General features: G+C 55.1%; 2 long non-coding RNA genes and 2 pseudogenes across 2 annotated transcripts in view; 2 read left to right on the plus strand and 2 right to left on the minus strand.

Moving 5' to 3' along the window:
* The window catches only part of LOC137466906 (zinc finger protein 850-like), an 807951-nt pseudogene that overhangs the window by 426625 nt on the left and 360051 nt on the right, over window positions 1–21275 (minus strand).
* The window catches only part of LOC137466908 (zinc finger protein 850-like), a 743182-nt pseudogene that overhangs the window by 417555 nt on the left and 304352 nt on the right, over window positions 1–21275 (plus strand).
* Window positions 2349–21275, minus strand: part of LOC137466917 (uncharacterized) — a 142864-nt gene continuing 123937 nt past the window's right edge. Inside the window, exons 2-3 of the long non-coding RNA XR_010995338.1 lie at window positions 2741–2890; window positions 2349–2552 (exon numbers count right to left, since the gene is read on the minus strand). This is a non-coding gene — a long non-coding RNA (uncharacterized lncRNA). The remainder of the gene's footprint in view (window positions 2553–2740; window positions 2891–21275) is intronic.
* The window catches only part of LOC137466918 (uncharacterized), an 82731-nt gene continuing 67363 nt past the window's right edge, over window positions 5908–21275 (plus strand). Inside the window, exon 1 of the long non-coding RNA XR_010995339.1 lies at window positions 5908–6364. This is a non-coding gene — a long non-coding RNA (uncharacterized lncRNA). The remainder of the gene's footprint in view (window positions 6365–21275) is intronic.

Raw genomic sequence — 21275 nt, forward strand, 5'->3', positions numbered from 1 at the left:
GCTAAAAGGTGAGTTATGCCCAAGTTAGAGCTCTGTGGGAAATCTCTCTCCCTCCCTGATGTTTTAATGTATCTGTACATGGGGGTGTGCATGGATGCGTCTTGTATACAAAGGAAGGAGCGTGCAAGCAACAGGACTGACACTTTCAGTGTCCATGCTATTCCATACCCATGGGCACAGAGACATTATGGAAACCCTGGCACAGACAGGGCCTTCTGTCCATGGGTACAGAGACATCCAAGAGCCCCTGGCACACACAGAGCCTTCTGTCCATGGGTACAGAGACATCCAAGAGCCCCTGGCACACACAGAGCCTTCTGTCCATGGGTACAGAGACATCCAAGAGCCCCGGGCACACACAGGCCTGGCACACACAGGCCTGGCAGCACAGGTGGCTTTCCCCACAGGCTGCAGGAGATGACAACACAACCTTTGCCAACACTGACTGCAAGCCACAGCTCTGGGTGCTCCCCGTGAACCTCAGCTCTGGGACCACTGTCTGCCCCAAGCTCCAGAGTCTGCAGTGGGAGCCTGGCTGGGCTCTGCCCTGGGGCCATCCTGCAGGGACAGCTGCAAACAGGGAGCATTCCCTTGCCACAAACAGCCAAGCCAGGGCTGCAGGGCAGCTGCTCCAGCCCGGAGTGCACTGCTGAGTGCTGTGCTCTGGGGCTGGGGCTCCCTGCACAGGGGACTGGACTGGTGTGCCACAGGAGACAGAGAAGCTGCAGCTTCAGCCTAACTGAGGTGGGTGCGTGGGCTGGGAAGAGTGGGGAGGCTCAAGGGGATTCACAGAGCTCATCCTGCTGCAAGGACGAGGAAAAGGGAGTGGGAACTGAGCAGTGAGGAGAGCTGAGGGCTGGAGAGCAGCTCTGAATGACACTAAAATCCCACTGCACCTCTGAGACATTGCTGCTCCTCAGCCCGTGACAGGATGAGTCCCTAAGCCTGGGGCTCAGCCTTCCTCATGGTGAGGGGCATCAAGGAAGGCAACAGTGTGATGGAGACTGCCATGGGCTGGGAACTCACTGGGGGAAAAGAGGGAGCAGTTGGGAAGTAAAAGGCAGGTGGAGGAGAGAACTGTTCAGAGAAAGATTGAGCTACAGCTTGAGCAGGCTGCAAAATGTCATTTGGGGTCATCCCAGATTGATTTCATTTCAGAAGCTAATGAACAAGTTTATTTTGGGGTGGTGTCATGTTTTCCCTGGGAGGTGTACACTCTGAACACTTGAGCTGTGTTGCTGAAATGCTCCAGCAGGTCTGTGCTGCAGGTCACCCCATTTCTTCTTTGGCTGATTGCGGCCCGGTGCTGAGCTCCAGCAGAGCCCTGGCAGAGCCCAGAGCAGCCTCAGCACCCACAGAGCCCGGCTGCAAGGAGAGAAACCAGAAAGCGCCCGTCAGCTGAAGGCTCCTGTCCCCTTGTCCCAGCCACCCGCGGTGCCCAGGCCATGCTGGCCGTGCCCAGAGCTGTGCCCAGAGCTGCCCATCCCTGCTGCCTTCGGGAGCAGAGCAGGAGGGCAGAACATGTGCCCAGCCTTCAGCTGGCCACGGCACATCCAGCCCTCAGCAGCTGCCCAGAGCAGGATGCTCCTGTGCTCGCTGCCATCTCCCCAAAGCTCTGATCCCACCATGCCAAGCAGACGGGACCCACCTGACGCCATCCCCCGCTGGAAGAAAAGCTGGTCCCAAACGATGTCCTCATCCTTCTCCAAGGGCACGGCCCATCCACGCCACAGCTGCTCCCAAGCACTTCCCCATCCAGACTGGACCCCACCTGGAACACTTCCTCTAGAAAAACACACAACAAATTATTGAAAATAGATTACAGACAAAAAGGGGAAACAAGAAAAAAGGTCAAAAATCATATTACTGTCAGGGACTTGAGGAAGGCCCAACCCCTGCATGCCAGGGAAAAACCCACCCACAGGTAAGGGAAGCCCAGGCTTACTCCCTTCCCCCCCAAAATAACGGTGACCCCAAAGCAAACAGGGGCAGTGGAGCAGCCCAAGCCCTTCCTTGCCTGCAGAGCAAAGCAGCCCCTGCACAGGTTCTGGAGTCTCACCTCTGCTCCCACCATGGGGGTTTGTTTGTGTCGGGCTGGCTGCCCCAGCCCCAGCCCCAGCCCGGGGCACGGTGGGTGCTGGGGGCTGTTGGCAGGGCCAGGAGCCCACTCCCATTTCATCACCACCCCAGCCCATCCCCCAGTCCTGCCAAAAGCAGCCTGGCAGCCGACTGAAGGATCAGCTGCATCCGCCCCAGCAAAGGGGGAACCTTTGGTTCCTGGCCAGGCTGTGCAATGCCCAAATCTGGGAGCATCCCCCTGCGTGTGGACTCACCTGCTAATTCCCTGTGGAGCCTGGCTTTGGAGAAGGTGCCAGAATCGAAGTCCATCATCCTCAGCTGCCGGTGGCCAGGTGGAGGAAGAGGTTGTCATCCTTGATGTCATCCTCGCTGTCCCCAGCAGCAGCAGCCCCACCTGGTACAGCTCCTCCAGGGGCTCCTTCTCCTTCCCTGGGGGTGAGCCCAGGCTGTCTGGGTTCTGCCCAGGGCCCCAGCTGTCAGGGAACCAGGACAAGCAAAACCAGCTCAGATGGTGGCCACCAGTGCTGGGCAGAGCAGCTCAGCTCCAGCACAAGGGCTGCGTGTCCCCATCTGATGACCCCTGGGCAGTGACACAGGCAGGACAAAATGTCTGGGTTCCTTTGCTTCTGATTGCCAAGGCATGTGTGGAGCTGTAACTTACCAGGGCCTTGCATCAAAGTGTGCCTGTGGCTCTCTCCCTTCTTCTAGGGCCGATCAATATCCTGCAGCCAGGGATCACAGAACAGCTCTTCTAACGAGGGCCTGTCCGAGTGCAGCATGGATAAACACCACCTGATCACATCTTGGCACTCTGGGCAGAGAAACCAGAACCCGCCGGTCAGCTGGAGAAGGCTCCTGTTGGCTTTGCCCCACTATTCCCGTGTCCAGGCCATGCTGGATGTGCTCAGAGCTGGGCCTAAACTCCCCCATCAATTCCCTGTTTTGGAGGAGAGCAGGAGAGCAGGACATGTGCCACCTCCTCAGCAGCTGCCAGAGCGGGATGCTCACGAGCTGCTGCTGTCTCCAAGCACTGGCATTGCCCCCGTGGCCAGAGATGAGGATCCACCTTGAGAGAGCCGTCGTGGCAGCGAGAGCTGATGGTCCCAGCTGATGTTCTGGCTCCTCCTGAAAGGGTGCTCCCCGCAGACCATCTGGTGCAGCAGGATGCCCAGGGACCAGATGGTAGCTGGCTTGCCATAGTAAAATCCAAAGTGGATCCATTCCGGGGGGCTGTATGACGGTGTTCCTGTGGAATACAGATGGGGTTCATCAGGGGGATGCTGCTGCTCCCAGAGCCTGGCCCCAGCATCCCTGGGCGTGTGGGGGCTGCCCCAGTGGCACACGGGGTGACCGCTGCCCTCTCGCCAGCACCTGGGACTTGTGTATAGACTCGGGGTTGGAAAAGAAGCCACTGGGGTTGGAAGAGGGCAGCAGAAATGCTGGCAAGGCCCAACCATGAGGAGGAAAAACCCACCCAGTGCTTGGGAAAACCATGCCTTCATCCTCCCTGCCTGCACTGCCCAAAAAACATCATGAATCCAAAACAAACCAGATGAGTGGAGCAGTCCAAGCCCTTTCTCACCTGCACACCAAACCGGCTGGGACACAGCTTACGGCCCCCCTCTCTGCTACCCCCACGGGTGTTTTTGTCAGGCTGGCTGCCCCAGCCCCAGATTCAGTCCTGCCCAGAGAGGTGGACAAAGGCTGCCAGCAGGGCTGGAAGCTTGCTCCCCACCCAGCCGGGCTCAAACGCAACTCAGCTGAAATCTCAGCGCCATGAAGGGCAGCAAAAGGGAGAACCCCCGCTGCCACACCCAGCTTGGGCTGTGAGATGTTGGGCCATGAGATGCCAGGACCGAGAGCACACCCCTGCGTGGGCTCACCTGCAAAGCGAGTGTAGGCTGTGTCTTGCAGGTAGGTGCCACAGCCAAAGTCGATCAATTTGGCCTGCCCGGTGGCCAGGTCCACCAGGATGTTCCCTGGTTTGATGTCCCTGTGCAGGACCCCGCAGCTGGTGCAGTGCTGCACGGCCTCCAGCACCTGGCGGAACAGATCCCGCGCCACCTCCTCGGACAGGAACCCCCGTGCCTGAATGAAATGGTGCAGGTCCTGAGAGTGCTCTGGGCGTTCCAGCACGATCAAGATGTCGTTGGGGAGCTCAAGCCACTCCAGCAGCTGGACGACACCAGGGAAGCCAGTGGAGACCTTGGCCAGCAGCACGATCTCCAGGGGTGCGCTGGTGCCGTCGGGCTGCGGGAGGAGCACGATGCCGTCAGTGGGGCTGATGCCATGCCGGGGGTCAGGAACCCCTCACCCAGCACGGGATGCTCTTCGCCCTGCGCTGGCCCCACGCCCGCTCTCCCTCGAGGTGTCCTGGTGGCTGCCACCCTGCTGGGCCTCGGCTCATCCCCGCCCGGCACGGCCCGGCTTCTGCCGCTGGCTCCGCTCACTCACCAGCTCGCCCCAGTGCCGGACGCGGTTCCTTGGCACCCTTTTGATGGCCACCTGCAAGCCAAGAGCAGCAGCGGGCTGAGCTCGCCGCCCGCCCTGCGCAGCCCCAGCTCCATCGCCATCCTCCTCCCCCTTCTCCTCCTCCCCCTCCTCCTCCCCCTCCTCCTCCTCCTGCCCCGCCGCCGGCCCCGCCGCTCACCGGGGCGCCGTCCGAGAGCCGCGTGGCCGCGAAGACGCTGCCGAAGCCGCCGCTGCCCAGCAGCGAACCCAGCCGGTACCGCTCCTTCAGGCCCTGCTGCGCCTTCCCTGCGGGCGGGACGCGGCTGTCAGCGCTCGGCCCGGGGCCAGGAGCGGCCCCCGACCGCCCCCCGACCGCCCCGGGCCGGCCCTCCCCAGGCGTTCGCTCCTGGCAACGGGACAGCGGCGGCTCGGGGGCGGCGGCCGCGCTGCCGAGCGGCGGAGCTCGGGCCGGGGAAGCCGCAGCGGAGGCGGCGGCAGCGGCCGCGCCGCGTGTGTCCTCCGCGGGGCCCGGGAGGAGCCGGGGCCGGGGCCAGGCTCGGGCCAGGCGGAGCCAGAGCGAGGCGATGCCGCCCCAGCCCCAGGCACCGATGCCCACACAGAAGCGCCACCGCCAGCACGGCCAGAGCCGGGCGGAGGCGAGACCCCGGCGGGACGGCCGGGGGCGGGGATGGGGCAGCCCCGCCCGGAGCCGGGGGCGGGCCGGGGGCATGGCCCGGCCGGGAATGGGGAGAGAGAGAGACTGGGAGAGGAGGGGACAGCGGAAAAGGGAGAGCGGGAGACGGTGCGGGACAGCGGGAGAAGGAGAGGAGAATCAAGAGGGAATCAACAAAATCACTGCTTTGGCTGCTGCCGCCGCTGCTGCTGCCGCCGCTGCTGCTGCTGCTGCAACTGAAGCTCCGGGGCTGTTTGTCCCCGTGTCCGTTTGTCCGTTGCCCGCTCGCCCCTGCGCCCAGCCCCCCGCTCCCCGGGGGCGGCCCCTGAGCCTGTCCAAACACGGGAACTTTGCCCTGTTCAGCCCAGACCCAGAGTCTGGACTCCTGCACAGCGGCACAGAAATCCTCTTGGTCGCTGCTGTGCATTGTCCCTGCTGAGGGTCAAACACTATCGGAGCACATTCCCTGAATGCAGAATTTGTTCCTGACCCAAGCACTGCACTTAGTCTCCAGCACTGCTTTCCAAGTAAACCAGGGGAAGGCAAACTGTGTGTAGCTCATGGTATTTTACAGTGTCTCAAACTTGCCATGTCATGGATCTTAGAGGTGAGATCCAGTTGGATTAATGGGATGGAGAAGCAGTGCAAGATGGAAAAGGGGAGCATAAAAATAAACAGAGGAAAACATCTTGGATTGTTTCTTTCCATTTTCATTTCATTTCCTAGAAGCTCATTCAGTTTTCCCAGAATCTTCTCCACAGTCCTGTTTGCTCTTTCCAAGAACCTTTCCTGGAGAACGAGGTGCAGCTCCTGTCACAAGATGTGCCACCAGCTGCAGCTTCTCTTGGCTTTCCACACCGTGAGTGCAGCACGACTCTTACAGCAAAGCAGGACTAATATTAGAAAAACTTGACAGCTTGTTCTTTCTTTTCCTTGTGGGCTGGGCAGTTGTGCCATCGGTGAGGTTTTCATTGTTACTGTGATACCGTAAGAATCCATGACGGGCTACCGGAAATTATTAGGGAATGCAAGCCTGACTGAATGCAGAGAAAGAATCTGCAGAGCCTGCAGCCAGAAATGGAGAGCTGTGGGATAATCATTCCAACATCCCCATGGGCATCTTGAAAGTGATGTAGAAGATGAAAATGGGCTGACAGGGGAGTTCGTTTCTGTGTTCACTTTAGATGCTTCTACGTCTCATGCACTGATATAATTCAAGAGTTCAATCAATTAATGACAAGCACCAGACCAAGCTGGATCTCTCAGGAGATGACTGAAAGAATCTGAAAAGGAGAAATGCAGGCAATGACGTGGTGATCTTTGTCTGTAAGAATGGTCATTTTTTCCTAATAATTTTCAGTCCACTCCCTCCGCTTTTGTCCTTCCTAACAAGGCCATTTTCATCCTAGATTCCCCATGAAATGGGAACCCGGAGCTTGTGGAAGTGCCTGAAAGATGCCCTGCTTCTCTGCAGGGACACTGAGGCTGAAACAGGAGCCGGAGCCCTCTCTGGGGAAGCCTCCTCCGAGCTGGAATGTGTGCCGTGCTGGGAGAGGAGCAGGAGGGGGAGAACGCTGGGCGCGGTGAGGAAGGAGCAGGAGGTTTGGGCTGCAGGACATTCCATCTGCGCCGCTGCCCCGCAATGGGCGGCCGTGCCCGGGGCTCTGGGCCTGGCCCCGCGTGCGCGGAGCTCCCAGCACTGCGGGAGCTCCCCGGGCTGGGCTCAGGTTCCCGCTGGGACTGGGCAGCAGGCTGGACTCCACTGGGATCAGCAGCAGCTGGGAATACCTCTGGGCATCTCCATTTTCTGCTGCTGCTAGGAAGAAACAATGAAGTGTGTCGAGAAGTTCTGGTTTCTCTTTCTCCTGGTGGAATTTTTCATTGTATTTGACACTCCAGAGGCAATTTCTGTGATGGCCTCTGTCAGTTGATTCTATTTCAGCAGCAGCAGCAGCAGCAACAGGGCTGTGTTTGAGCACTGCAGATGTGGCCTGTGTGGCTTTAATTCTCCGTGACTTAGTGCTCAGGGACTTGAGAGCATTTCAAGATCTGCTAATCATGATGTCTGTGACAAAAAGTCTGAGTTTCCTGTGACAAAAGCACTCTGGGTAGCACTGACAAAATTGCTGGCCAGCTTCTGCAAATCATTTGTAATAAAAGTCATTTTTGATTGTTCCTGTTGGTTTGGTTGTGGGGTTTTTCCCCTGTGTTTTAGTTTTTTAAGATTGTCCACAAAGGCCATTCCTTGTGCCATTTCTCATTTTGTTTCTCTCAACCTTTGCTGTGGCCCCAGACGGTGTCAATGAGGAGCTGTGCTCTCAGTGGCTTTAAATGAACTAAATGATCTCCCAGGAAAGTTTTCACCAGAGATCCTCCTTTTGTTCGCTCCTCTGGAGATGCAGCAGCAATGTCTGTGTGCAGAGCTGGGGGCAGATCAGGGCTGGCACAGAAGCCCTGGTCCTGCTGGCCACACCATTCCTGATCCAGGCCAGGAGCCATTGGCCTTCTTGGCCACCTGGGCACACTGCTGGCTCATGTCCAGCCTGCTGTCCATCAGTCCCTGCAGGTCCATTTCTGCCTGGCTGCTGTCCAGCCACTCTGTCTCCAGCCTGTAGCGCTGCAGGGGTTGTTGTGGCCAGAGTGCAGGACCCGGCACTTGGACTTGTTAAACCTCACCTTGCTGGATTTGGGCCCTGGATCCAGCCTGTCCAGGTCCCTCTGCAGAGCCCTCCTATCCTCCAGCACATTCACACCCACACCACCTTGGTGTCATCTGCAAATTTGCTGATGCTGGACTCAATCCCCTCATGCAGACATTGAAATCCACGCTGGCTGGCTCTGACCCCTCGGCCATCCTGTGGGTGCCCTGTGATGGCACTCAGGGTGATCTGTTCCAGAACCTTGCCGGGCACCGAGGTCAGGCTGACAGGCCTGGAGCTCCCCAGATCCTCCTCCCAGCCCTTCTTGGGGATGGGCTCACACTGACACCTCCAGTGCTCTGGGACCTCCCTGGTGAGCCAGGACTGATGGTAAATGATGGAGAGCAGCTTGGGGAGCTCATCCACCAGCTCCCTCTTCCCCCTAGGATGGATCCCATCTGATCCCATACACCTGTGAGTATCTGAGTGGCCCAACAGGTCCCCAGCTGCTTCCTCCTGGATTCCAGAGGCCTGTTCTGCATTCTGACCCCATCTGCCAGCTCAGGAGAACTCTTGTCCTGATGACATCCTGCCCTAATATTGAAAATTGATACAAACAAGGTGTTAAGTAGCTTGGACTTTTCCTTATCTTTAGTTCCTATGTTCTCCACTGCATCCAATAAAGAGTAGGGGTTCACCTTATTCCACATTTTGCCATTAATTTATTCATAGACACATTTTTATTATTTTTCACAGAAGTGGCCAGGTTAATCTCTAATTGAGATTACACCTCTTTCTTTTTTTTTTTTTTACTGCATGACCTGACAACAACCTTAAACACTTGCTAAGTTGCCTGACCATTTGTCCAAAGTTAATGCATACTTTTTTCCCACAAAAGCTCCACGGGCAGCCAGGGCAGTCATTTTCCTCACCAGCTCATCTTTGGCCACACTGGGACAGGCTGCTCCTTCCCCCTTAAGATTACTTTCTTGAAATGTGTCCATCCTTCCTGGACCCCTTTGTTTTTAAGGGTTATTTCCCATTAAAAATCAGTACCTGATTCGGTACTCCCCAAACCAGCATCCTAAATAGGCCAAAGTCTGCCCTTCCTAATTCCAGTATGGAAGTTTTGTTGCTGCCCCTCCTTCTTTCACAGATCATTGAAAACTTGATTATTTCCTGGTCACTGTGCCCCAGGCAGCCAATGACCCCCACATCTGCCACCAGCCCTTCTCTGTTTGTGAGCAGCAGGAGACAGAGCTTTCCTTGGCAGTGGAGTGTTACCAAAAATTCGGCAAAACAGAAAACTCCTTCACACCAATGCAGCATTAAGAAGCAGCATTCTTTATTCAGCCGGGTGCACGGGGGATAGCTCCTCCCAAAGCCGAGCATGCTGAGTGCAGGAAAGTTTCTGTTCATATTCTGTATTTTGCACACATATTCACTGATTGTCCTGGACTAAACACACATCTGATAATCATTTCCCCAAAATCATTAACATATTTCCCCTCCCCTTTACCCATGTGTTCTTCTGTCCTGGGGGTCTCTCTGGTGGTCCCTGGTGGTCGTGGACACCAATGTTCCCATGGGCCTGGCTGAGCTGGCAGGACACTGAGGCTGGTGAACTTCCAGTTCCCCTTCTGACACAATGGGCATTGTGTGGTTTCCATAGGCCTGGGGTTTTGGAGAACAAGCTCCAGGTGTCAGCTCACCTGGTGGAGACAATTTATCATCTGGTAACATGAGGTCACAGAGTGGGCTATGACATCACATGAGTGATCTATGACAGAATGGTCCATGACATCACAGAGTGGGTTATGTGAGGTCATCAAGAAGCTACAGCATCATAGATTGCCTCTGTGGCATAACAGAGCCAGCTGTGACATCACAGGACAGAGGTCTGAAATCACAGAGCAGATTATGACATCACAGAGTTGGCTGTGACATCAGAGACCAGCTGTGTGACATTAGAGAATGGGCTGTGACATCTCAGAGCAGTCTGTGGCATCACAGAGGGGCTGTGTGACATCCCAGGAGGGCTGTGTGAGGTCACTGGGTTGGTCACTCCGCCCCAGCTCCCCCTCACAGTTTCTCCCAACAAGTCCAATGCTGTTCATGCCCAGTGGGGTCCCTGTCCCCTGGTATCCCCCCGGTCCACCTGGAGCCACAGCCTCCACCAAAGGATGTTCCACAGGATCTGCCCCAGAGCCTGACATGGGGAAAAGGGGCCAGGGCTGTGTGACCAGGACATCAAGGACGTGGATTATCCAGGTCCCTGTGGCCTAGGTTGGGTTACCTAGGGCAGGAAAGATGTCTGGCAGCTGGAGCAGGGTTAGGGAAGGGCCTCCAAGGTGGGGCTGGAGCCCTTGGGCTGTGAGCAGAGGCTGAGGGAGCTGGGCTTGTCCAGCCCCGAGCAGGGAAGGCTGAGGGGCTCCTCATCCCAGCCTGGCAGTGCCAGCGAGGAGGGGATGGAGGACACAGAGCCAGGCTCTTCACCGGGGGCCTGGTGGGAGACAAAAGGCAATGCGTGGAAGGGGAAATAGGGGCGGTCAGCCAGACCAGGAGGAGATGAAATAAGTCAGGCGGGTTTCAGCATTTCCTCAACACCAAAAGCAGCCTGACCTCCCTTCTCCATCCACCACTGACAGCTTTGCAAGTCAGGAATTGTTTGAGCTGTTTTGCCCCCACTCCAGGACGAGCATCCTGATACAAGAACTTAATTGTGTTTATATCTATCAGAAGACCACATTTGTATAAAATCAATTTTAATATGGAAATCTCTTGTGAATGGTGGACTCATCAGACACTGCTGGGTCGTTGCACATAGCTCAGGGAAGAGTGTGATTGTTATTAAATTGTGTCCTGTTCAACCATGGTCTTTTGGCCATGAAGAGAAACTTTCTGTGCCTCTGAGTCTCACCAGTTCCTGACCCCCAGAGAACACAAACCTGATGAGTTGTGGTTCCCACTCCAGTGGTGGCGCTTGGACCTCCCTCCATCCCCAGAGCAGAGCTCCCTTGTCCCAGAAAGTCCCTGGCAATGCAGGGATGAAGGAAACAGGACAGGCTGTGGGGATCAGGGGCAGGGCACGGCCAGGGATTTGGGGTGGTTGTGAGCCTAGGGCAAGACCCGGCCCTTGGTCTTGGTGAACCTCATCCAATTGTCCTGGGCCCATGGCTCCAGCCTGATATCAATCTATAAACTGGAAGAGAAAACTAAACAGGAAAAAAGAGTTCTCTCTGCAGTGTTTTCAATGTGGTATATTCACTCTGAATTCACTTCTGAAATCTGTCTAATTAACCACAGAAGACTTGAAAACTTCAATTATTCCAAGCAGCTTTTCTTGTTTGGGTATTTTGAACAAATGTTTATAAGCATTTCTCACTGAATTCCTGAACTGAAGAGCTCAAGAAAGAAGAGGCCTCTGGAGAAGTTAAATTCATCAGCAACATCCAATTGGCTGAGGATCCATCCCCATCAGAGCAGCAATGACCAGCAATGGGCACAGCTTTGTGGCTGCCCCAGCTCTGGGATGGGCCCTGGGCCTGGAGCAGGAGCAGCTCTGGAGGGCCCCAAGGCCGGGCTCTTGTGCTGGCCTGGGCAGATGGGATGGCAGCAGGGGCTGCAGAGCTCTCAGCACCTCAGCCCGAGGGGAGCAGGGCAGCCAGGGAGCCTCCTTTGGCCTTGGCCAAGCCCCTTCCCCCATGGCTGGGGCTGAGTCCTGGCTGAGCTGCAGCTGCTGCTGTGCCCTGGCCAGGGGCTGAGGCCGTGGGGCCAGTGGCCAGAGCAGCCTGGGCTGAGCAGAGCTGTGGGGCCAGAGCCGGCTGGGCTGTGCTGGGGAGAGGCCCTTGGTGCTGCACAGAGCTCAGGGCAGCTGGCAGAGCTTGCAGGGAGCTGGGCTGGGCTCAGAGAGCCTGGCACAGAAACCATCAGTGTCCATCCCAGCCTGGCTGAGCGTGCAGGGCAGGACTCAGCCCAGGCCTTGTGGGGCAGGGCCAGCGCCTGTGCAAGGCATGGAAAACAGGCAAGTGCCCGAGAGAGGAGGCTGCTCTGTGCCCTTGGGGGCATGGACACAGCAGGAACACTCAGGAGCCCAAAGAGCCTCCATGGCTGTGCTGGAGACCAAGGCTGGAGCAGGGAAATGCAGGGCTGCTGCACCATGGGGAGGGCATTGGATTCCAGCACACACCTCAGCTCTCTGATGGTCCCGGCACCATGCTGGGCCCTGTTTCAGGCTGGAGCAGAGCAGATGTTGATGGCACAGGAGCCCTGCGGGGCTGGCAGGGACCTGCAGCTTGCAAGGTGCTCTGCTCTCCCTCAGCTCCTCTCTGAGAGATCCAATCCCAGCTCGGCAGCTCAGGGCACAAGTGGCACTGCCTGGTCATGGGCACACAGCTGATGTCTGCCTGGAAGGGGGTATAGGTTTTAATACTTGTACATTTGATATTATACAAGGACCTTTTATTATCTGGGTCACTTGAGTACTTTTAAGAAACACCAATGTTTTCCCTCTAGGAACAGGAATGTCCTGGAAGTGTACTGATGGCAGAATGAGGAGAAATATCTATCTACCCATCTACTTGAGTCACCAATATTCTCCTCTTATATCATCTCCCTCTTCCTTCAGGTGTTTCCAGCTCTGCTGTTGAAATGGCCTTGTCTAATGACATCTCTTCACTAGACCAGCTGCATCTATGTACTTTCGGCTGCTCCCAAATTTCCTCATCTAGGTGCTCTCTGGTAATTCAAGGGGCTCTCAACTGGCTGGCTTCCTGCTTTGAGGTTCAGGGAGTTGCCAAAACTTTCTGAAGTTCAAATAAATATCACGTTAGTCAACACCTCACTTATATTTATATCTACCACAGAACTACCTTGTCTTGTGTCTCTGTCTAAAACTGTTCCTGTACAGAAATCCCTTGGGGATGGGGGACATGTCAAATGCTGCTGGGACATCACAGAGAGCTGAGGGAACAGCTGTGATGGTTATTAAACTGTTCAAATGTTCAGCTTGTGTTTGTTGGTAAGAAACCTTTCTGTGCCTCTGAGTGTCACCATCCCTGAGCCCAAAGGACACAAACCTGATGAGTTGTGGTTCCCACTGCAGGGGCACTTGGACCTTGGCTCTGCTCAGGAGAGCTCTTCATCCACTTTCCCTCTTTTCCTCCCTCTGGGCATGGAGGGAGCTCCTGACTTCAGCCTGAGACTCGTGTGTGCAAAGAGCAAATCTGGGCAGAATCAGGGCAGGGAGGGGTTGGGGGGACCTTGGGATCTGTGCTGGGCACAGAAGGTGTTTTCCATTGCTCTGAGACTGTCGGCAGTGCAAGGTGGATTTAATATCCAGCAGAGGAATGACTTTTGCATTTGCTGGAGCTGTGCCTTCCCTTGGGTTTGTTGGCTGACAAGAAATGAACATCCCTCTGTGTCTCGGGCAGCTCCTTCTCAAAGGAAAGCAGGGGGGAGTTGGAGCCAAGGAGCTGAAACCTGCAGGTGCAGCCTGGGCTGGAGGGAGCTCAGATTTGCACAAGGCTGCTCTGAGTGCCAGGGCTTGGATGGGGGAGATGGTGGGGTGGGGGTAGGGACAGAGTCTGACTGATTGTCAGCCATGAAGGGTCTTGATTTTCATATCTGTTCAAACTGCATGAGGAGGTACTTGGATTCACTGTCAATTGGAGAGTGCACATATCAATGTATTAACAGGGAAAAAAAACCTAAACAGGACAAAAAAAAATTCTTTTAAAATGTAGTGTATTCACTTTGAAGAGGCTTCTGTAATTGGTCTAATTAACCACAAATTATTTGAACACTTACATTATTCCCAGAGGCTTGGCTTGTTAAGGTGTTCTGAATGTTAATGAGCCCTGGGACACTGAATTGCTGAACTGAAGAGCTGAAGGCTGAAGAAGCCTCTGGAGCAGCAAAATTCAGCAGCAGCCTCCAAGTTGTTGAGGATGTCAGCAGCCCCCACTGAGGCCATCCCTGCCCAGAGACCGTGGGGGAATGGGCAGACAAGGAGAGCGTCCCTGGGGCTGGGGCAGCAGAACTCAGAGGCACCAGCGGCTCCAGCTGGGAAATGGAGTGTGGAATGTGGCTGTGAAAGCCCTGCCTGGGCTGTGCCAAGCAGGACACACAAGCCCTGACCCCCATCCCCCAAACAACTCTCTCAAGGAGACATTTAAGAGGAATTACAATTGTTTGTGTCCTCTGAGTAGGATGCACTGGAGAAATACCAACAAGAGATTCTCATGAACTCAAAACAACAAAACAGCCTATATTGAGAACTTTAGAAAATCAGAAAAAAAATTGGCAGAAGGTCTTGTACAACATTTAATCAACAAAAACACTTCTCAGAGCATTAACTTGGCCCATTCAACTTCACAAGCTGCAATCCTGTTCAATTTTAAGTTAATCAAAATTCACAAGAAGACACAGAAATAGAGAAAAATAAGATTTAGAGAAGAACACACAGAGAGCTACCAACTCCTGGATTCCAATGGTTCTCAAAAAAATAGAAATTCCAAGAGGTGGTAGGATCAAGATGTGTGCTTGCCTTGTGGTCAGCCATAGATACCCCTTGGTGTTCCTGGGCCCTTCCCCCAGGTGGGACTTGGGGTCATTTGGTCACTCAGGAGCTGGGCTGGGGGCTCCAGAGGTGGCTGTGGAGCATTGCCTGTGCTGTGCCAGGGACTGGCAGACACTGCTGGGCTGGGATAGAGGCTCTGGGGGGATTGGGGTTCCAGGGCAGGGCAGGGCTGGGGTTCCAGGGCAGGGCAAGGCTGGACCTGCCCCTTCCTCCCCACACATGAAATGTTTCCAGCCAACAATCTCCTCCAGTCTGTCACAACAGGCAGTGTTGGAGGTGAAATCCCAGTTCTGGCCATGGGCACCTGGACAAGAAGGACAGTTCTTTTCCACAGGAAGGAAAGCCCCAGGTCTCAGCTCATTTCTGATTTGATTGCCTGGATTTTGTTTGGTTTTGTTGTTGCTTTGTTTCCTTGGTGTGCCTGCAGTGTCCAGTCAGGAGCAGAGTGACTCTTGCCAAGGAACTTTGTGGTGCTGTCACATAATATTAAATCTGGTTTTTGCTGATCCCTTGCTGGGGATTTTTTCAGCGCTCTCAAGCCCTCATTGGTAACAGGGTGAAGGACCCCTGGCCCAGGCTCTGGCCCTGGGGGACACGGGGACACTGCTGGGGGGTCCCTGTCCCCCTGTCCCACCCCCCACAGCCCCGGCCCCCGTCCCCGTGTCAGGCTCTGGGGTCGATCTCGTGGAACATCCTCTGGGGGAGGCTGCGGTGCTGGGGGCGGGGGGGACCCGGGGGGACAGGGGACCCCGCTGTGCACGAGCAGCATTGGACTTCTCTGGGGGGAACTGGGAGGGGGGGCTGGGGTGGAGTGACCTCCCCAGTGACCTCACACAGCCCCTGTGATGTCACACAGCCCTTGTGATGTCACACAGCCCCTGTGAGGTCACACAGCCCACTCTGAGATGTAACAGGCCACCTGTGATTTCATACATGTGCCCTGTGAGGTCACAGCCTGCTCTTTGAGGTCTCAGTCTGCTCTGTGATGTCAGAAAATCTGCCCTGTGAGGTCACAGCCCAGCCTGTGATATCACAGACACCCTGTGATGTCATAGCCAGCTCTATGATGGCACAGCCACCTTTGTGAAGTTATGCAGTCTCGCTGTGATGTCACAGCCTGCTCTGTGATTTCACAGTCAGCTCTGTGATGTCACAACCCCCTCTGTATTGTCTCAGCCTTCTCTGTGACATCACACAGCTGCTCTGTGATGTCACAGAGCCCTTTTCTATGATGGCAGAGTCTTCTCTGTGGCCTCACAGCCCGTTCTGTGATGTCACACTGCCAGCCTGTAATGTCACAGCCGACTTTGGGACATCACAACCTCCTCTGTGATGTCACAGCCTGCTCTGAGATGTCACAGCCTGCTCTGTGATGGCAGAACTCACTTAGCATGTCACACAGCACCTCTGTGGGCTCACAGACTCACCCTGTGATGTCACAATACCTTCAGTGATGGAACACCGCCACCCTATAATGTCACAGCACACTCTTTGACCTCACAGCTTGCTTTGCTCTGTGATGTCATACAGGCATGCTCTGATGTTACAGCCTGCTCTGTGATGTCACAAAATAAACCAGTGATGTGACAGCCAACTATATGATGTCACAACCTGGTCTGTAATGTCACACAATCACAGAATTGCTGGGTTGGAAGAGACCTTTAAGATTATCAAGTCCAACCCATGCCCTAACACCACCTCAGCTAAACCATGGCACTGAGTGCCACATCCAGTCTTTTTTTAAACACATCCCATGATGGTGACTCCACCACCTCCCTGGACAGACAGTTCCAGTACTTCACCCTTTCAATAAAAAAAATTTCCTAATATCCAATCTAAAGTTCCCTTGATGCAGCTTAAGACACTGTCCCCTGGTACTGTCAGTTGTTGTGAGGAGGAAGAGACCGACCCCCAGCTGACTGCAACCACCTTTCAGGAAGCTGCAGAGAGTGATAAGGTCACCTCTGAGTCTTCTCCGATCTAAACAACCCCATCTCCCTCAGCTGTTCCTCACAGGACTTGTGCTCCAAGCCCCTCACCAGCCTTGTTGCCCTTCTCTGGACACGCTCCAGCCCCTACATGTCCCTCCTAAATTGGGGGGCCCAGAACTGGACACAGCATTAGAGGTACGGTTTCACTACAGGGGAAGAATGCCAAGCACACTAGAGCCAGCTACAGGGGAAGAATGACCTCCCTGCTCCTGCTGGCCACACCATTCCTGATCCAGGCCAGGAGCCATTGGCCTTCTTGGCCACCTGGGCACACTGCTGGCTCATGTCCAGCCTGCTGTCGACCAGTGCCCCCAGGTCCCTTTCTGCCTGGGCACTGTCCAGCCACACCATCCCCAGCCTAGAGCAGTGCAGGGGGTTATTGTGGACAAAATGCAGGACTGGGCACTTTGACTTGGTAAACTTCACCTTCTCGAACTCTGTCCATTCCTCCAACTGTTCCATGTGTCCCTGCAGAGCCCTCCTACTACCCAACAGATGGACACACACTCCCAGCTTAGTGTCATCTGCAGATTTACTAATGAAAGCCTCAATCCCCTCATCCATTGTGGTCAATAAAAATATTGAACAGAGCTGGCCCAGCACAGAGCCCTGAGGGACAGCACTGGTGACTGTCCCCAGCTGGATGCCAGCACCGCTCACCACCACTCTCTGGGCCGGCCATCCAGCCAGTTCTGAACCCAGCACAGAGTGCTCCTGTCCCAGCCATGGGCTGCAGCTTTTCCAGGAGTGTGCTGTGGGAGACAGTGGCAAAGGCCTTGCTGGGGTCCAAACAGACACATCCACAGCCTTTCCTGCATCCACCAGGAGGGTCACCTGGTCATAGAAGGAGACCAGGTTGGTCAAACACGACCTAGCCCTCCTAAGCCCCTGCTGGCTGGGTCTGACACCCTGGCCATCCTGGAAGTGCTGTGTGATGGCACTCAGTGTGAACTGTTCCATGACCTTACTGGGTACTGAGGTCAGCTGACTGGCCTGGAATTACCAGGATCCTCCTTCCCACCCTTGCTGTGAATGGGCGTCACATTGGGCAGCTTCCAGTCATCTGGAACCTCACCAGTGAGCCAGGGCTGCTGGTAAATGATGGAGAGCGGCTTCACAAGCTCATCTGCCAGTTCCCTATCACCCTGGCTGGATCCCATCTGGTCCCATGGATTTATGAACATCCAAGCAGCTCAGCAGTTCTCTGTCTGCCTCCTCTTGGATAACAGTGGTCCACTCTGCTCCCTGACACCATCTACCAGCCCAGGAGGACAGTTCTCCTCAAGGCAAATCGTCTTCTCACTAAAACCTGAGGCAAAAAATGGCGTAAAGCACCTCTGCCTTCTCCTCAACTGCAGTTATTAAATTCCCTTCCACATCTAATCAAGAACAAAGGTTGGTCTTACCCTTCCTTTTACCATTGATATATTTGTAAAAACATTTTTTTTATCCTTTACAAAAGCTGCCATTTTAAGTTCAAACTGAGCTTTGGCTTCCCTAATTTCTTCCCTTCATGCCCCAACAAGCCCCTTAAATACTTCCTGAGAGACCTGACCCTCCTTCCAAAGATGATACATCCTCCTTTTATTCCTAAGTTCCTTCCAAACCTCCTTGCCCATCCAGGCTGGATGTTTGTCTCGTCGACTCGTCTTTTGGCACACAGGGACAGTCTCCTCCTGTGCCCTCGAGATCTCTGTTTTGAAGCTTCCCTCCTTTTCTGAACTCCTTTGTTTCAAGGGCTGCTTCCCAAGGAACTCTCTGAATAAGTCTCCTAAGCAGGCCAAAGTCTGCCCTCCAGAAGTCCAATGTAAGAGTCTTATTTGTGTTCTTCCTCGTTTCACCAAATATTGAGAATTCTATAATTTCATGATCACTGTGCCCCAAGCGGCCTCCAACCACCACATCTCCCACCAGCCCATCTCTATTTACAAACAACAGATCCAACATAGTCCCTCTCCTGGTGGGCTCACTCACCAGCGACAACAAAAAAATTGTCCTCCACAAACTCTAAAAATTTCCTGGACTGCCTCTTTTCAGCTGTATTGAGTTCCCAGCAGATGTCCGGCAGGTTGAAGTCGCCTACAAGAACAAGGGCTGATGATCCAGAAACATTCTCTAGCTGCTTATAGAGTGAGTTGTCTACCTCTTCTTCCTGGTTGCGGTGGATGATAACAGACTCCCAGTAGGATGTCAGCCTTGTTGGCCTTCCCCTTAAGTTTCACCCATAGACATTTGACTCATCATCATTAGTTTCAACATCCGTAGCATCAAAATCCTCCCTAATGTAAAGGGCCACCCCTCCACCTCTTCTCCCTATCCTGTCTCTCCTGAAGAGCTTGCAGCCATCCAGTGCAGCGCTCCAGCCATGTGAGTCGTCCCACCCTGTTTCTGTGATGGCAATGACATCATAGCTCTGCTGCTGCACCATGGCCTCCAGCTCTTCTTGTTTGTCACCCATGCTGTGTGCATTGGTGTACATGCACCTCAGCTGGGCTGCTGATTTCACCCCTAACTCAGGGCTTACCAGCCATGGGCCTGTTTCCAGACAACCCAGCTGCATCCCCTTTCCCTTCTGTAAAAGTTGCCCCATGATTAAAGAATACCAAATTTTACCAATGACACCACCCCTGAGCCACTCGTTTATAATGTGACCTTTCATATTGCTTTCACACCGTTTTTCTCAGACTCCAGGAGGGACTGAGGAAAAGACTGTCTGTGCCCCTGTCCTATTAACCACCTGACCCAATGCCCTAAAGTCCCTTTTAATTGCCCTGACACTCCTCAATCTCATCACTGCCAGCCTGGGGTATCAGCAGTGGGCAATAATCAGAGGGCTGAATCAGCCCAGGCAGTGTGTCAGTGATATCCCGTACCCGGGCCCCAGGGAGGCAGCAGACCTCTCTGTGGGGTGGGTCTGGTTGACATATGGGGCCCTCTGTTCCCCTCAGGAGGGAGTCACTCACCACAATTTCCCGTCTTTTTGATGTTAGAGGTGCTGATCTGTCTCACAGATGAATCATAATTGGAGGTTCACTGGGCAGATAATTTTCTTCTAAACCATCTGGCTGACTCTCCAGATCCAGGGGATCATACCGAATCTGAAGGGGGCACCTGGCTTGGGAGAGGGGGTTGGGAGGGATTTTTATTATTACCTCCTCCCACTCCCCTTCATCGGCCAGGTGTCCTTCTATAGCCTGACATTGGGAGGTGTGGGAGACAGCGGGAACCAAGGAGAGCATTGCTGCCCTGCCAGGACCTCATGGAACCACGGATCCATTGTGACACTGCAGGGCCCCTGGGGCACCACGGTGCCATTGTGACACTGCAGGGCCCAAGGATCCAAGGGACTTGGTGACACCAGAGGGACATTGTGACACTGGGAGGCCTCATGGAATCATGGAGACCATTGGGACACTCTGGGGCCTCATGGAACCGTGGTGACACCAAGCTGGGTGTGAGTGTTGATCTGCTGGAAGGCAGGAGGGCTCTGCAGAGGGACCTGGACAGGCTGGATCCAGGAACCAAATCCAACAAGGGGAGGTTACCAAGTCAAAGTGCCGGGTCCTGCACTTTGGCCACAACAACCCCTGCAGCACTACAGGCTGGGGACAGAGTGGCTGGACAGCAGCCAGGCAGAAAGGGACCTGCAGGGACTGATGGACAGCAGGCTGGACATGAGCCAGCTATGTGCCCAGGTGGCCAAGAAGGCCAATGGCTCCTGGCCTGGATCAGGAATGGTGTGGCCAGCAGAAGCAGGGCAGGGATTCTTCCCCTGTGCTCAGCACTGGTTGGGCAGCACCTCGAGTGCTGTGTCCAGTTCTGGGTCCCCCAATTTAGGAAGGACCTGGAGGGGCTGGAGTGTGTCCAGAGAAGGGCAACAAGGCTGGTGAGGGGTCTGGAGCACCAGTCCTGTGAGGAGCGGCTGAGGGAGCTGGGGTTGTTTATCCTGGAGAAGAGGAGGCTCAGGGACACAAGGCGGTGTCAGGGCACTGGTTGGACTTGATGATGTCCAAGGTCTTTTCCAGCCTTGCTGATTCTGGGATTCTCTGAAACCACCCTTGGAGCAGTTGCAGGAGGAGCCCTGGGCCTCCTCTTCAGAAGCTCCAGCAGCCCAGGTCCCTCAGCTTCTCCTCACAGCCCCAAAGCCCATCCTGCCAGTCCTGCAGAGCTTCTGCAGCCCCTCCTCACTGCCCAGAACAGGCAGCCCCACAGCCAGACACAGCAGCCCAGATGTGCCCCCCTGGCCTGGGGTGCCTCTGGCAAGGGAGCAGCACGAGGCACTGCAGGAGCCTGCAGACAATTCCTGCAGCACTTGTGGGATGATCCTGCTCCCCAAGGGCTGTTCCCTTGGTGCCAAGTCAGGAACTGGAATGGGGAGTGGGGCCAGAGAGGAAAGGGCAAACAGGGATGGGCTGTTTGCAGGGGAGAGAACGGGGGTGGGCAACAGGAAGAAATATGTACTAAGGAAGGAAAAAGAAAGCAAAGGTGAAGCCAAGGAAACGGTCAGGGCAGTTTGGGGGTGGCTGCCAGGCAGCCCTGGCTCTGAGCAACAGCGTCTGCTGTGGGACAGGAAACTCCCAGCTGATGGGAACAAACTTTCTGGCTGACTGCAGAGGCCAGGACAAAGCTGAGTGGTTTCCCTGGTGTCCCCCAGCCCTTCCTGGCCCCAGGGGCTGATGGCATTTGTGCTCCCTCAGGTTCATGTCCCCACAGCAGCAGCATGGGGATGCTCCCGCCTGCTGTGTGCAATGCAAACAGGGGCTCCTGAGCCAGCGCTGCCGTGGCTGTGCCTGCAAGGATGCGGCACCTGTGTGAGCTGGGGGAGAGGCCAGGGCTGCAGAGGGGGGATATTGTTGGCAGCT

Source organism: Anomalospiza imberbis, unplaced genomic scaffold (assembly GCF_031753505.1).
Source record: "Anomalospiza imberbis isolate Cuckoo-Finch-1a 21T00152 unplaced genomic scaffold, ASM3175350v1 scaffold_47, whole genome shotgun sequence".
NCBI lineage: Eukaryota > Metazoa > Chordata > Aves > Passeriformes > Viduidae > Anomalospiza > Anomalospiza imberbis.